General features: G+C 52.1%; 1 protein-coding gene and 1 pseudogene across 7 annotated transcripts in view; both read right to left on the bottom strand.

The window, feature by feature from the left end:
- GDPD5 (glycerophosphodiester phosphodiesterase domain containing 5) overlaps window positions 1–14922 on the bottom strand; it is an 89171-nt gene that overhangs the window by 44596 nt on the left and 29653 nt on the right. For 6 of the 7 annotated variants that reach the window (XM_027083418.1, XM_027083414.1, XM_027083417.1 and 3 more), the window contains exon 2: window positions 9673–9755. The exons of the other annotated variant lie outside the window; for it this stretch is intronic. The gene's annotated coding sequence lies outside the window, so the exon portion shown is untranslated. The remainder of the gene's footprint in view (window positions 1–9672; window positions 9756–14922) is intronic. 7 annotated transcript variants of the gene reach the window in all.
- Window positions 9–646, bottom strand: LOC113607775 (protein SET-like; annotated as a pseudogene).

Consider the following 14922-nt stretch of genomic DNA (forward strand, 5'->3'; position numbering starts at 1 on the left):
TGATCAGTAAACCAGGTGAAGAAGCTTTCTGGTTCCTCATGCTGTCTCTTCCTGCTGGCTTTATTCTACGTTTGACTTGAACATTTTGTCAAATCCTTTCCGGATTTCCTTTTGATTTCAGTGGACTTTGAAGGTGGATCACCACTCTCATTCAGATGAAATTCTTTGGAGAGAACTTTATTTTCGAAGGGTTTTCATCAAAATAAAAATCTATTCTGTAACCTGATTTAATATCTTCAAATTCTGTCACTTCGACTCTCGTCAAATAATGCAGCACCTCTGCAAATAACGCAGTACTCCCCAAGGAGTACAGACACTTGTGGACGGTTAACAAATGCTGTTACCCCAAAATCTGGGATTTTGGCAATCAGTTCCGACCTCTACTGAAAAAATGGTGGGCGGAGTTTGTTATATTCTGTTCTACTTTCACAATCTCCTCCCTGGCTTGTTCGTTAAGTCCGTCTGTTTCATTTTCCGCTTCATCAATATATTCAATTGCTTCTTGCTGTTCTTTTTCTTCCTTCGGCAAGTTCAGAGAAGCAGACGTTTCCTCTGGCCTGGAGGCAGGAGTCAGTCTCGGTTTCTTTGGTTTCTTTGCTTGGGGTAGAAGTGAAGACTTGTGTTTGGGGGCCATGCTGGGAGAAAAGCCAAGAATCCACCCAAGGGAAGAAGCTCGTACCAGGAGCTCTGAGAACTCCAGACACGTGTTTTTATACAGCCCACAAGAGAAGAATGGTTTTTACATTTCTTAAGTAGTTGGGGGAAAAAACCAAAACAAAAATATGTTTTGATCCGTGAAAATTATACGTGAGTCAAACTTCAGAGTCTGTAAATAAAGGTTTATTGGACGCAGGCCCACTCACTCATTTATGTATTGTCTATGGCTGCTTTAAGGATAACTGCAGAGTTATGACAGAGACCATATGGCTCAGAAAGCCTAAAATACTTACTGCCCAGCCCTTTATAGGGAAGGTCTACTGACCCTGCAACCACGGGGCCACCATGGCCCCTGAACCGGTATTGTAAGTACAGCACATGGTTGAGAAGGGAAAGGGTGCTGTGGGCACTTAACAGGTGCAGGGAGGGTCTGGGCATGCTTCCCAGAGGCAGTGCTGAGCTGAGGCCTGTAGGATGAGCTCCCGTCTCTAACGCCCCAGAGGCCACGCCATAGGGGCACCGGGCTTCAGGCCCACCAGCTACTTCCACGTCTGGGCCTTGCTCAGGGCCTCTGCCTAACACCCCCTATCTCCCCCCACTCTCCAAGCGCTAACCTCAGCACAGGGATTACAGCCTCCTGTCCGAGTGCGGAGGCGCGTTAGGAGCTTGCTGGGCACACTGACCGACCTGGAGCCTCCTAGTTGCTGGGAATCGTCTGGTGCAGCCTCTGTGCCCGTGGCTCCCTGCGGAGGCATGTGGACATGGTGCAGCTGCTGGGGGCTCTCGGAGCCGTGTGGAGCCCAGGGCTTGGGGGACGGTATAGGACGGCGATGCTGCTGCAGTCAGCTTAGCACCCATGGGGTTGGGGAGGTCAGGAGTGGGGTCAGCACGTAGGGGATCCTCTCAGCTTTACTCCTCTCTAGGAGGAGTGTGTGGGGAATTCCCTGCTGGTCCAGTGGTTAGGACTTGGCGCTTTCACGGCCAAGGGCTTGGGTTTGATCGCTAAGCTGGGAACTAAGATTCCACAAGCTGAACAGTGTGGCCAAAAAAAAAAAAAAAAAATGGAAGGAGTGTGTGCTCACATATGTACTCCCACATTCACAGCCTTCCAGAGGAGGTAGAAGGCCAGAGTCCACAGCCAGGGACCACGTCTCACCCTGTGAACCCCCAGATGAGGGTCTCTGCTGTCAGGTGGGCCACAACACCTGCCCCTACTTCCCCCAGAAGGGAGGAAGCAGCTAATATGTAGAAAGGGCCCTCGATTCACCCTGCCTTGGCCAATGACTTGCCCTGTAGCCAGAGCCGCTCAGGGCTCTTCCCTGAGCCTTGGTTTCAGCTTTTGTCTTGACTTCCAAAAAAGGTCAGATGACTGGGGGTTGGGGGAGGGGCAGCGGTGCCAGGAGGGCACATGGCTGCAGTGACTGAGGCACGGCAGGTGGGCATTCTGCAGGCAGGGGCCCTGCCCTCCCATTCCTTTCCCAGGACCCCCCCCCCCCCCCCGCCTCTGGGACTGATTCCCATGTGTCCTCTGTTCCCCCACCCCCCATGAATGAGCATTACAACCCACCCAGGAATGGAATTTCCATTTCAAATCTGGAAAAGAGGGAAGTAGAGCTGCCTGCACCAGGCCTCCAGCCGGGGACTCAGCTGACTGTGGCTCTTGGAACTATTTCCCTCCCCCCACATCCCCACCATGAATTTTCACACTATTCAGAACTACAGGGGCATCTTTGAGAGGCAAACCTCTTTTCTTTCCTCTGCATGTTCTCCTGGGGCCATCAAGATAGCCAGCGGCTCCTTGCTGTCTCCAGGGGGGTCACCCAGACCCATCATGGGCACAGTGACCGCCTCATCACCCCCAGCCTGCCTCTAACATCCCTCAAGACCCTTTTCTCAGCACACCCTTGGCCACTGCCAGGGCAGTGGCCCAGTCTCACCTCTCCCCTGGATGGGGAATCCCTGCGGTGGGCCTTGCCCTGCCAATCCAAGGTCTCACCTGCAGTCAGAGTGAGTTTTTAGCAGACAAATGACCAGGATCTGGCTCCTCGGGCCTCAGCACTCCAGAACCTGCTGCCCCTTCATCTGGCTAACACCTCCTGACCCTTCGAGTCTCCGCTCAGATGTTACCTCCTCTGGGGAGCCTCCCCTGAGCCCCAGGTTTGGTTAGAGGGCTCCCGGCATCCCTCCTTCTTCCTGGGCAGCCTGTGGGAGCACCACTGACATGCCTGCTCCCCCAGGGGATAGCCTGAGTTATTCCGACTTCCCCAGTGGCCAGCACGGGGTAGCAAGGGGAGGCAGCCCTGGGGGTGTCCTGGACCACACTTCCGAGAAGGCTCGGAAGTTCCTGCTGCCCAGACCCTGAGCGGTCAGGACAAGCCCCCAGAGACCAGATTCTCCCCAGCTGCCCCGCTCCTGCCAGGGCTAATGGCATCATTGCATCAGTTAACTTCTCCAAGCCACCTCCCAGAGCTGCTGATATCAGCCAGGTTCCAAAGAAATCCTCAGCCTGGAGCCCCTGCTGGCTCTGGGACAAGAGAAAGCCCTCACCTCTTAGCCTGATGTTTGAGGGCCCCCCTCAGCCCAAAGTCTCGTTTTCTGTCTGAATTCCTGGTCCCTCCCCCGAACTTCCACAGCCTCCTGTTTGCACAGGGAAGGGGCTTCAGGAGGGAGTCAGGAGGGAGACGGAGTGCGGGTCTGCTACGGAGTGGGCGAAGGATGCAGGGGGTGGGCATACACCTCCAGGGGCCTGGCCCATCCTTACACCCTGGGAACGCACCTCACCCACTTCCCGGCTCCTCGTCCCTCCCCTGACTGGCAGAGTGCCCGGCCCTCACTGCCCCCAGACCCCGCTGCCTCAGGCCCCAGGCCTGCTCTCTTTCTTGAGAGTGGAAAGAGTCTCAGGCCAGGTGTCAGTGCCTGGATCGCAGCCTGGTCTCCTTCAACTGACTTGCTGTGTGTGACCTTGGAGACTTATTTTACCTCTCTGAGGAACGGGCACGAGATGGAAAGACACAAAAGGACCCAAGGCTGCAATCAAAAGGAATAAAATACTGACACGTGCTACACCGTGAATGACTCCCGAAAACATCATGCTAAGTGAAGGAAGCTAGTGACAGAAGGTGGTGTGGGAGCTTGTGGGGCAGCATGCCGAGCGCCGCACCTGTGTCAGCTCCCGATGAGAGCTGTCCAACGTAGAGTTTGACAGTCTTCTTTTACAGGTCAGAAATATGGGCCCCAGGTGGATGGAGGAACAAACTGGGGTCCATCCAGACAATGGAATATTACTCAGCCGTAAAAAGAAATGAGCTATCAAGCCATAAAAATACACGAAGGGACCTCAAAAGCATATTGCTAAGTGACAGAAGCCAATGGGAAAAGGCTGCACACTGTATGATTTCACCATATGACATTCCGGAAAAGGTAAAACGTAAAAAGATCAGCGGTGGCCAGGGGCTGGAGGTGGGGAGCACAGGGGATTTTTCGGGCAGTGGAACTATTCGGTATGATACTGTAATGATGGATACGTGTCATTATACATTTGTCAAGCCCCACAGAATATATAACACAAAGACTGAACCCTAATGTAGACTATGGACTTCAGTTAATAATATTGTAGCAACACTGGCTCATCAATTATAGCAAGCGTACCCCCCTAAGATAAGACGTTATAATAGGCAAAACCATGGGGTAGGGGAAGGAGAGTATGTAGGAACTCTGTATTTTCCGATCAATTTTTCTAAAACTGTCACCAAAAAAATCATCTATTAATTAAATACATAGGTATTTAATTTAAATATCTATATCAATTGATCAATAGATAGCTGGATCAATAGATCTAGGCCTGAGAGATGACACGATTCACCCGAGGCCAGACAGCTAACCATGGAGAAGAGAGGATTTGAAACCAGGGCTGCCTTAAAGCCTAGTCTTTCCATGGCACCAGCCCTAGACGGAGGGTCTGTCTGCTGCCCACGTTTCTACCACCTTCCGTGTCCATGACAGCTGTAGCATGTGTCACTGAAAACTGCACCGCAAAGGGCCAAGTTCAATATTTTGGTTGGCAGCAGGGGCATGGAGTGTGACCAAGAACTCTGGGCAGGAAAAAGGACCCCCCCACATACAGTGGGTGCAGGGCTGGGGGAGACGGAGACCTGACCTCCTCCGGCAGCCTTCCCGGGGCCCAGGGAACAGGGCAGGGTGCACATGTGGAGGTGGAACCACGCCCTCTCCCTTCCCCCCCCCCCCCGGGCCCATCTCCTTGGCCATGGCCGCCCTCACTGGGACTCAACCCTAGCCCAGACTCGGGGCTGGTGGGCTGAGGCTGAGCTCAGTCACCAGCAGGCTGGGTGACCTCCACAAGCCTCTGGTCTCAGCTTTCCCGTCTGTATCATGGGATGGTGTGAACAACAGCGGATGACCTCCAAGGGCCTTTTCGGCGCTCAGCTTCTAAAAACCCTTTATCCACCTGCTCTCTCCCCATCCTCAGGAGATAAGCAGAGGTGGGGTTGCTCAAGGAGGATGGAAGGACAAATCCCACAGTCGTTGCCTGGTCTGGCGGGGAAGAGCCCCCTCCATTCCCAGGACCAATGGCTGGAAGTCAGGAGCCCGCCGCCCACTGGAGCAGTCAAGACGAGGTTGAAAGCTGCAGGAAGGCCTGCGACGAGGTTAGAGGCCTGGTCATCCTGAACCCCAGGCCAGGGCTCTGCCCCTGTCCAGGTATCTCTACCATCTTTGACAGGGACCAAGGTATAGGTAGTCACAGCCTGGATAACTCACAATGACCCCAAACTTGACTTAGAGTGAAACCCAAGGAGTAAAAGGCACAGGGCTGTGGGGACTCCTTCCCACAGTGCTCAGGAAACATGGCCCTGGAGCCAGACCAGGGCCTCCCGGTGGTCCTTCCTCACTGCATGCCCATCCCCTGTTCCCAATGCAGGTGTGCCTGTGAAACCACCTTAGCTCTGGGATCCTCTGACCGCCTTGAGGCCTGGAAAACTCCTGCTCATCTCAGCGCAGCAGCTCCTCCTCCAGGAACTCAGCCCTGCCTGGGTCAGGGTCTCTTCTGGACCCAAAACTCCTGTGCTTCCTCTAGCCACACTGCAGGGCGGCTTCCTGGAGAGGGTGGATGTCAACAGAACTCAGAAATAAGGGAGGATTTGTAACACAAGGGGGGAAAGAAGGGGGCTCTAGGTAAGGGGACAGCACAGGGAAAGCGTGGTGCAGGGAGGGTGAGCAGGGCCTCTCCCAGGGCTGAGGGCTCCAGCAGCAAGTTAAGTCCCGGGTGGGTTCCATCTGGGTGTGATGGGGGTGTCTACTCCAACAGTAGCCTCCCAGCCCTCTGGGGACCTCCCAGCAGGGCACCCCTGGGGCAGCTTGCCAGCTGGGCTGTTTCTCCAAATAATCGACCAAACCCAAATCCACAAAACAAATCCCTGGCCCCAGAGCTGGGGCTGGAGATGCGGGGACAGAGCTGATTCTGGGACCTCCCACTCCCAGACCATCCGATCCCACGTCCCACCCTACTGCTCTCCAGCACAGCCTCCTATGCTTAGCTTTTGAGGAACGCTCAAAGAGTCACTACATTTCCCGCTCATCAGATGGCTTAAGCTGAGAGATGTGGGCTGCTACATCTCACCGTGTGGCCCTGAGCGAGGCACTCCGCTTCTCTGGGCCTCAGAGAAAGCCCTAGATTCTAATGAAATCAGCAGAGAAGACAGGCAGATGTAGGGAGGAAGGAAGTCTGTCACTGAGGCAGCTGCCGGTGGGGAGAGGCTGGGGGAGGAGGTGCCGGGAAGGAGGCCTGGTGGGCCGGTGGCCCCGTCATGGCCGCTCATTCTTTGGGGGAAAAGCTACTCAGTGGCTTGGGCTGGGGCTCTACAGGAGCTGTCAAAGAATCAATCATGCCATAATCAGGGTCATTGTTAATCTCTTTCCACCGTGGTGCCAGGGCCTCCTGTTTACCCAACACTTCTGTCCCAGAAGACTTCTCATTGCTCTTCCTCTGGGGAAACTCCCAGCAGGCTTGCTTCACCCCGGTCGCGGGTCCCCTTCTGTCCCTCCGGGCTGCCCTCCTGTAGGAAGGGCCACAGGATTGATTGTAGCCCTTGATTGTAGCCTCCTGTAGGAAGGGGTACAGGATTGATTCTTCCTGCTTCTCCTTCGGGAAGGGCTGGCTTCCTCGGAACCGTGGCCTCTGGTATGATCTGTTCCATACCCGATCTACTCATTCAGTGTATGTTTAAGACGCCTCTGCTGTGTGCCAGGCACTGCTGGGACCTGAGAGAGATTCACCGAGAATCCGACGTGGCCCTTCCTTTCAAGGAGACAGTCTCATCGCAGCAACAGCAGCTACAATTACAGCCACACTCACAGCACTCTGCAGTGTACAAGGAGCCTCCACACACATCGTCTCACTGAAGCATGGCCCCGACTCCACGGGTAAGTACCGGATCCCCATTTTATGGACGAGGAGGTTGAGGCTGGTGGAGGGCAGGACACGTTTGCTGCGCTGCACCCTTGGTTAAGGCCCTTGGGGGACAGACCTGCATGTTTGGGGCCATAGGCTGAATGGGGATCAGGCTCAGGACCCTGCCCAGGGCCCTTGGGTTCTCTTGGCACAGAGAGGACCTCTCTTTGGATCTCTCTTTCCCCAGGTCAGGGCTATGAGCTTGGGCTCAGCGTTCACCAGGAACAGCCTTCACACTCTCTAAACCAGAGTCTTAGAATCCCCTCCCCCAGGGCTCTCATAATCATGGAATCCTGGCACAATCTGACAGGGATCTTAGAACTAACCCTGGATTCCAGAATATGAAAGTCATCAAGTGTCAGCACCAGGAAAGACCTGGAGCTATTCCATCCAGCCTCCCCTCCCTGCAGAAATCCTCTGCACAGCCTCTAGTGGTGGGTCCCCGGCACAGTGGCCCCTCCCTCCCTGGAGGGCCGAGCGGTTCCCTCTTTAAATGGGTACAGAAGGAAGGCCCTCCTAAGAGGAGGGGCCTGCCCCCAGCCCCCCCTCCGCCCACCAGCACTGACAGGTCCTCCCTGCAGTGAGCAAAGGGCCAGGCCAGGGGCCTGGTCAGGGGAGAGACTTTCACCATCCTCTCACCCTTGGTGGACGCCCCAGCCCCTCCCAGGCACAGGAACCAGGCTGGCTTTTTCCGCTGCCTCTCCCTGGGTCTCTGGAAGGAGGGGGCCCTGAAGAGGAGGAGGAGAGGAGGAAGCTGAGTCCGGCAGAGACATGCACTGAGCAGACTCCTCTCCGCCCAGTTTTTAGCCCCTGAGGGAACGGAGAGCAATGATTTACGTTATTTATTTATGTAAAACAGCAGTTATTAGACAAACAGGCTTCCCAGGCAGGCCCTGGGGATGGGAGGAGAAGCAGGTCTTGCCATTTTAGGAATCTCTCTCTGCTTCCTTCTCCTCACACCTACCTGTCTAGCCTCACCTGCCCCTGGCCCTCCTCACGTGGCTGTGCTCCGAGCACATGGCACCTCCCAACCTCCCCCCTCCCCCGTACCTTTGCTCATGCTGGGCCCTCTGCCACGAGAGCCCTCACTCTACCCCCCCAATCCAAATCCCAACCATCTTAACAAATGCACCCTGGACAAAGCTTGGTCTGATCCCCCCGCAGAAGCCCACTGCTTCTTCCCTTTGTTCTCGAATCACCAGGCAGAGCTCTTGAGACATGATCATAGGCCTCTGTGCACAGTAATTATCTGCTTCTGTGGCTGCCTTGCCCACCAGGCTGAGAGCTTCCCCAGGTGGAGACTTCTGATCCATTTGGCCCAGCTTTTCTGAAGAGCCACAGTATCTGCGACCCTGCAGGTGATAGGGACACGCGATACCCCAGGCCCCGTCCCTGCTAGAGGAATCACTGGACGGGGGACCTGTGTTCCTGCACTGGGCCAGCACCAAGGAGGCACGCGTTTATATGTCAGTCAGAAAAGCTGGTTAAATGTGCAAAGGAAGGAAAGAAAGAACCCATCAGAGCCTCTTAAACCACCCAATTGCAGGGCCACTTCGGAGCCTGTTCCCAATTCTGCCTCTGAATGATTATTAGCCTTTTCCCTATTTACAGGAAAAATTAAATTACTAAAAAAGCTCTCAAGTATTTTCTCCCACGATTTTTTGAAACCTCTGCTATCTGTTCCAGGTCTAGTACAAGATGACCTCAGATGTAGCACAGAATACTGACTTTCTCACTGCCACTTGCATCTCTCTTCATCACAGTGCTCTGTGACGAGCAGCAGCCCTGCCACTCAGGCAAGTCTGAGAACCTGGGGCCTAAGCTTCTCTTCCCCTCTTTCAGATTTCCAGGTTTCCTTTCTAAAAACCAACCTTGCCTGAATGCTGAGGAAGAAAGTCCCAGGGGTTGGCTGGTCCAGTAAACCTTGAAGGTTCATGCTCAGTCCATGATTCAAGGCCTCTAATTCCACCATTTACCATTCATTCCTTTGGCTGAAGCATCACTCACTCTGGGATTCTCTCTTAAAATACAAATCTCCCCTGGAAATGGGAGCCCATTAAACCTCCAAACTGAAGTTCAAGGAAACTTAGTTTAACGCCTGGCTCTAGAGAGGCAGTAAATCATAGGGGTTAGGAATGTGAACCCAGAGCCAGCCTGCCAAGTTTGAAACCTAGTTCTACCACTTACTAACTGAGCAGGTTCCTTAATGCCTCTAGACCTCAGTCTCCTCATCTATAAAGTGGGGATAATAATAGCACCAACCTCATGGGCTGTTGTGAGGATTGAATGATCTAATATGTGTGAGGTGCTTTAGATAAGTACCTAGTCCACTAGAGAAAGCAAGAGACAACTCTACTCAGAGTTTCTGTTTTTGTTTTTTCTTGCTTGTAAAATGGAAAAATAATCCTTGTTTCCTCTGCCTTTTCCCATGAACTGTAGAGTGCAGCTCCCGTGAGAGAGCGAACATCTTTCTAGAACCCAGTGGGCTGCTCTCTGCAGCTTCCCTCTAACTCCTTTCCCCCCACCTCCTTCCTTGCTTTTTCCTTTACCTGGAAGAAGGCACCAGTGGCTGTGAGCTGGGCTCCTGGGGGGTCCTGTCCACAGAGGTGGTGATGTCACTTCAGTGGGAGAGCTGAGGGGACAAACCCAGTCAGATTACACATCAGTCCATCCTGCCTTCTCCCCTCCCACCCGGCCCTTAGTAAGCCCCCGCCCTGTGCCCACCCCACGCTTGGTATGGGGACCAGGGATGGGTCACATCTAGTCCCTGCCCTCGGGAAGCCGCCAGGCCGGTGGGAGAGCCAAGGAGACGTACGTGATCCAGTCGTGTGCTATGAGACCCCACACAAGCACCTCCACATGTGCCACCCCCAAACCAGCCCCAAACCCAAACCCAGTACAACCCGCTGTCTGAACCACTCCTGCCCCCCCAGGGCCCACAGAAACATGATCCAAGGCCCAGCCACCCTGGGGTGAAACCTGGGGCTATGCCTGCCTCCTGGGAGGCAGAGGCCCGTTCCTGTTGCCCAGGGACCTCCTTCTTTGGAGGCAGACGCCAGACCAGCTGTTCTAAAGCAACCGCTGAGGGAGGGCTGGGTGGGCTGGAGGAGGGACCTGGGGCACCGCAATTATGTGGCTGACTTCTGACTCATGCCCCGCCTCCCCCATCACCAGCTCCTACAGCTGGCAGGGCAGCCCTCCTGCCCAGGAACTGGGAGGAGAGATGGTCCTGACAGGCCTTGGGGAGAGGGGAGAAAGGGGAGAGGGAAGGCGGTGCTGGGTCAGCGCTGCAGGCAGCGGAGGATGTCGCCACATTGCCCACTAGGGGACACTGAGGCTGGCAGGGCCTATGTCACCCAGAGAGTCAGAGTCAGAGCCAGGGTGGGACCCAGGGCAGGGGTGGCTCAGGCCTGGTGTCCAGCCCAATCCCATTCCGACATAAGAACGTTCTCCAATCTGATCGGGCCCTGGAGCCTCATACCAGCAAGAAATACAAACAAGACTCAGCCTTGGCTGGGAGGGGGATAGAGGTGGACTCACAGAAGCTTGGAAATGACATCCAGCTACTGAGAGATGGACTCCTGGGGCACCCCCAGCCCTGCCTCCCTCCACTTCCAGTCCCCAGGTTTCTCACAGAGCCCTGAATGCACTGCACTTTACAGTTTATAAAACACTTATTTTCTTCATCTCCCACAACGATCCTAAGGCCTAAGTGACAGAGGGAATAGAAATAGAGCAGGGCTAAGTGTCCATCATCGGATGAATGGGTAAAGAAGATGTGGCACATATATACAATGCAATGTTATTCAGCCATAAAAGGAAACGAAATTGAGCTATTTGTAATGAGGTGGATGGACCTAGAGTCTGTCATACAGAGTGAGGTAAGTCAGAAAGAGAAAGACAAATACCGTATGCTAACACATATATATGGAATTTAAGAAAAAAAAAAAGTCATGAAGAACCTAGGGGTAAGACAGGAATAAAGACACAGACCTACTAGAGAATGGACTTGAGGATATGGGGAGGGGGAAGGGTAAGCTGTGACAAAGTGAGAGAGAGGCATGGACATATATACACTACCAAACGTAAGGTAGATAGCTAGTGGGAAGCAGCCGCATAGCACAGGGAGATCAGCTCGGTGCTTTGTGACCCCCTGGAGGGGTGGGAGGGAGGGAGATGCAAGAGGGAGGAGATATAGGAACATATGTGTATGTATGACTGATTCACTTTGTTGTAAAGCAGAAACTAACACACCATTGTAAAGCAATTATACTCCAATAAAGATGTAAAAAATAAATAAATAGAGCAGGGCTTCTCAAACAAATCACCTAGAGATCTTGTTAAAAGGCAGTCCAACTCAGTAGGTCTAGGCTGGGGTCTGAGACTCTACATTTTTTTACAAGCTCCTGGGTAATACCTTGCTGCAGGTCCAGGGACCACTGTTTGAGTAGCAAGAACATAGTTGTTAATGGCATGGACACTGGGGTCAAACTGCCTAAGTTAGGATCTGGGCTCTTACTGTGTGACCTTGGGCAAGTTACTTAACCTCTCTGTGCCCCAATCTCCTTATGTATAAAACAATAATCATAATAATAAAACCTACCCCATAGGGTTGATGTGAGAATTAAATTATGTAAAATGCTTAAAGTGATGATGATTATTTCAAATTTTTTAATGGAGTCTCTGAGAGATGGACACATTCAGCAAGGTGGCAGAGCCAGAATTCAAACACAAATCTCTTAATGGAAATCCTGTAATAATAACTTGCCACATGTCACAGTCAGCAAGCCCTCCGCCATTAGACAGACATGGATACTGAAGCCCGGAGAGCGGCTGGGAACTGACAAGGTCACCAGAAAGTTGATGTCGGAAATTCAAGTCCATGACCCCCAGCCTACTGCTCTTTCCATCACACCTCACTGCCCTGCAAGGAAGAAAAAGCATCACAAGTTCCCCCTGAGGGGGACCCAGCTCTGCTGTCGGCCCCCACCTGGGCAGCAGCTACCCTGGAAACCAGATGTGTGTGGGAGTGGCTGGATGTGGACGCTGCCCTCATGCCCCCCGTGGCCCCAATTCCCCTGCACTCTCAGAGCCCTGCCTGCCAGGCTGGGCGAGAACAGTCTAGCATCCTCCTTCCATGGCCCAGCTCTTACATCCAGTCTGTGGCACTGCTCCGTCTCAGGATCACCCAGCCTGGGTACCAGGCAGGGCGGGATGCGGCCGGGGCCCATCTCTATCCCCACCTTGGCTTCCCAGGATGGGGCCAGTGGGAGCTTATGAGTCACTTGAAGGAAGTGCTTGGCCCCAAACAGGAAGTGGCTCTTCAGGCAGAACCCCTGACCCCCACCCCCAGGAGCTCCCCAGGGCAGGTGCCTCGGTGACAGAGTCTGGTGAAGGAAGGGAAGCTGATTGGGACCTAGCGACACATATTCAGATATTACCTGAAACTCAAAAGCCACACCCATCGTCTGCATTGTGAAACCCGGCCAGAGGGCTTCTCTGCTGTGTGATCTTAGGTACATCAGTGCCCCTCTCTGAGCCTCAATTCCCTCGTCTGTAGGATCACGGGGCTGCACTACAAGACTGCTATAGCCTGGCATTCCACGATGAAATAAAGCATTGGAGGATGTGAATATACGTTTTAAATAAATGAACAAAAGCATATGTGAAAGAGATGAATGAGTGTATGCCGATACCTAGATTTAAGCTCCAGCTCTAGCGTAAGCACCGTTATTTCTCTCTCGTTAGCTGCAGGATAGACATCTATCTCATGGGCAAGAAGACATCCCCTGAAACACCCTGAGGTGCAGGGAAGAAGGGCTACTGCCCTGAGCCCCACACATCACAAACACACACTCACAAATAAATACATTACAGAACATACAGGAGCTTCTGTCACACAACAACCATGGAACCCACAAGCCTAATCCGCTCCCCTAACACTGCTCAGGCCTCTAAGAAACTCTTCATTTCTTGGGTTTGAAGAACAAAAGGTGATTGTGCCCAGATGAAGGTCTGAGGGTTGCACAGTGGCTGACAGGGGCAAGGGTGGGAAAGGGAGGGAAACAGGATGCTACTTGGGGGGGACGGGAGGGATGGAGGAAGGGCACTAAGTGGCAAGAATGTTCTGCGGGGCAGACAAATTAAACTTGTCAAATCCTTTCAGAGAGCAACAACTTCTTACATAACAAAGTATCCGCTTCCCAGTAATGCTGAGCATCGTTTTTTTTTTTTTTTTTGGCTTTTCTCCCTGTTCCAATCTGTGGTTCTAAAAGTACTCATGAATTAGTGTGGTATTCACAATAAATGCACACAGCAGCTGAGGAACATCTTACAGTATTTAACAATTCATATTACTTGGATTAATGTAACATGAAATGAGATACTAATTCTTTTTTTTTTTTTTTTTTTGCGGTACGTGGGCCTCTCACTGTTGCGGCCTCTCCCATTGCGGAGCACAGGCTCCGGACACGCAGGCTCAGTGGCCATGGCTCACGGGCCCAGCCGCTCTGCGGCATGTGGGATCTTCCCAGACCGGGGCACGAACCCATGTCCCCTGCAATGGCAGGCGGACTCTCAACCACTGCGCCACCAGGGAAGCCCTTTTTTTTTTTTTAATTTTATTTATTTTTTGGCTACATTGGGTCTTAGTTGCTGTGCATGGGCTTTCTCTAGTTGTGGCGACCGGGTCTACTCTTTGCTGCGGTGCCTGGGCTTCTCATTGCGGTGGCTTCTCTTGTTGTGGAGCACGGGCTCTAGGCGTGCGGGCTTCAGTAGTTGTGGCACGCAGGCTCAGTAGCTGTGGCTCGTGGGCTCTAGAGCACAGGCTCAGTAGTTGCGGTGCACAGGCTTAGCTGCTCTGTGGCATGTGGGATCTTCCCAGACCAGGGCTCAAACCCATGTCCCCTGCATTGGCAGGCGGATTCTTAACCACTGCACCACCAGGGAAGTCCCATGAAATGTGGTACTAATTCTTTACACTCGCAACTAGATGGACATTAATCACAACTATGAATAGTTTAATTTTTATAAAATCTTTAAAAATTTGAATTACTATATCATGTCTATTTAAATAATTGTATTTTAAAATGGGATATTCATTAATTATGATGTCTATAGTTTTAATTTCCTAGATAATTTCAAGGAATAAAAACAACTTTTGAAAATATAAATTTTCCTCTCTTTACATTCAATTTATATTTTTGATGGAAATATATTCAAATTCTATACACTCTAAATACAACTGCATTTTATTTTTGATCCTTTAGATTATTACCATCCATACACAATTTCCAAATGATGTGAAAAATCTTGATTATAACAATTATAGTCATCTTGCTAAAATGAAGACAATAAAATATATTTTATGAAATATGTCTTATTACTCATCCAAATGCCACCAGCCCACCAACAAAACACCCAGATGTGTAATAATAATTAAATTGTCTTCCTTGATATTTTGTCCCTTTCAGTTACATAAAACCATAACTTTACAAGGTGGGAAAATGAAACTATCTTATTTAGTAGTTTCTTGGTTTGTTTTGTAACCTTCCAATATCTGACAAACATATACTCCATGCCTCTGTTTGTATTTTTGTCCTGGGCCCTGCAAATTTTGGGCCATGCCTGTCTGCCGACTCCCTGCCCACCAGCTCCCTTTGGTGGGGCCCAGGCCACCCGTGCAGGTCGCCTCTCCTCGCTGAGGATCAGCTGGGTGTCGAGCCAGCCCTGTCCTCCTGAGTCTGCCTTTTAGAAAGTGCTCCTCACGTGAAAAGTCCTCATGCTTAGATGAGGGACTT

Source organism: Aethalodelphis obliquidens, unplaced genomic scaffold (genome assembly GCF_003676395.1).
Source record: "Aethalodelphis obliquidens isolate GAN/ISIS:26980383/991018 unplaced genomic scaffold, ASM367639v1 scaffold50, whole genome shotgun sequence".
Taxonomy (NCBI): Eukaryota; Metazoa; Chordata; class Mammalia; order Artiodactyla; family Delphinidae; genus Aethalodelphis; species Aethalodelphis obliquidens.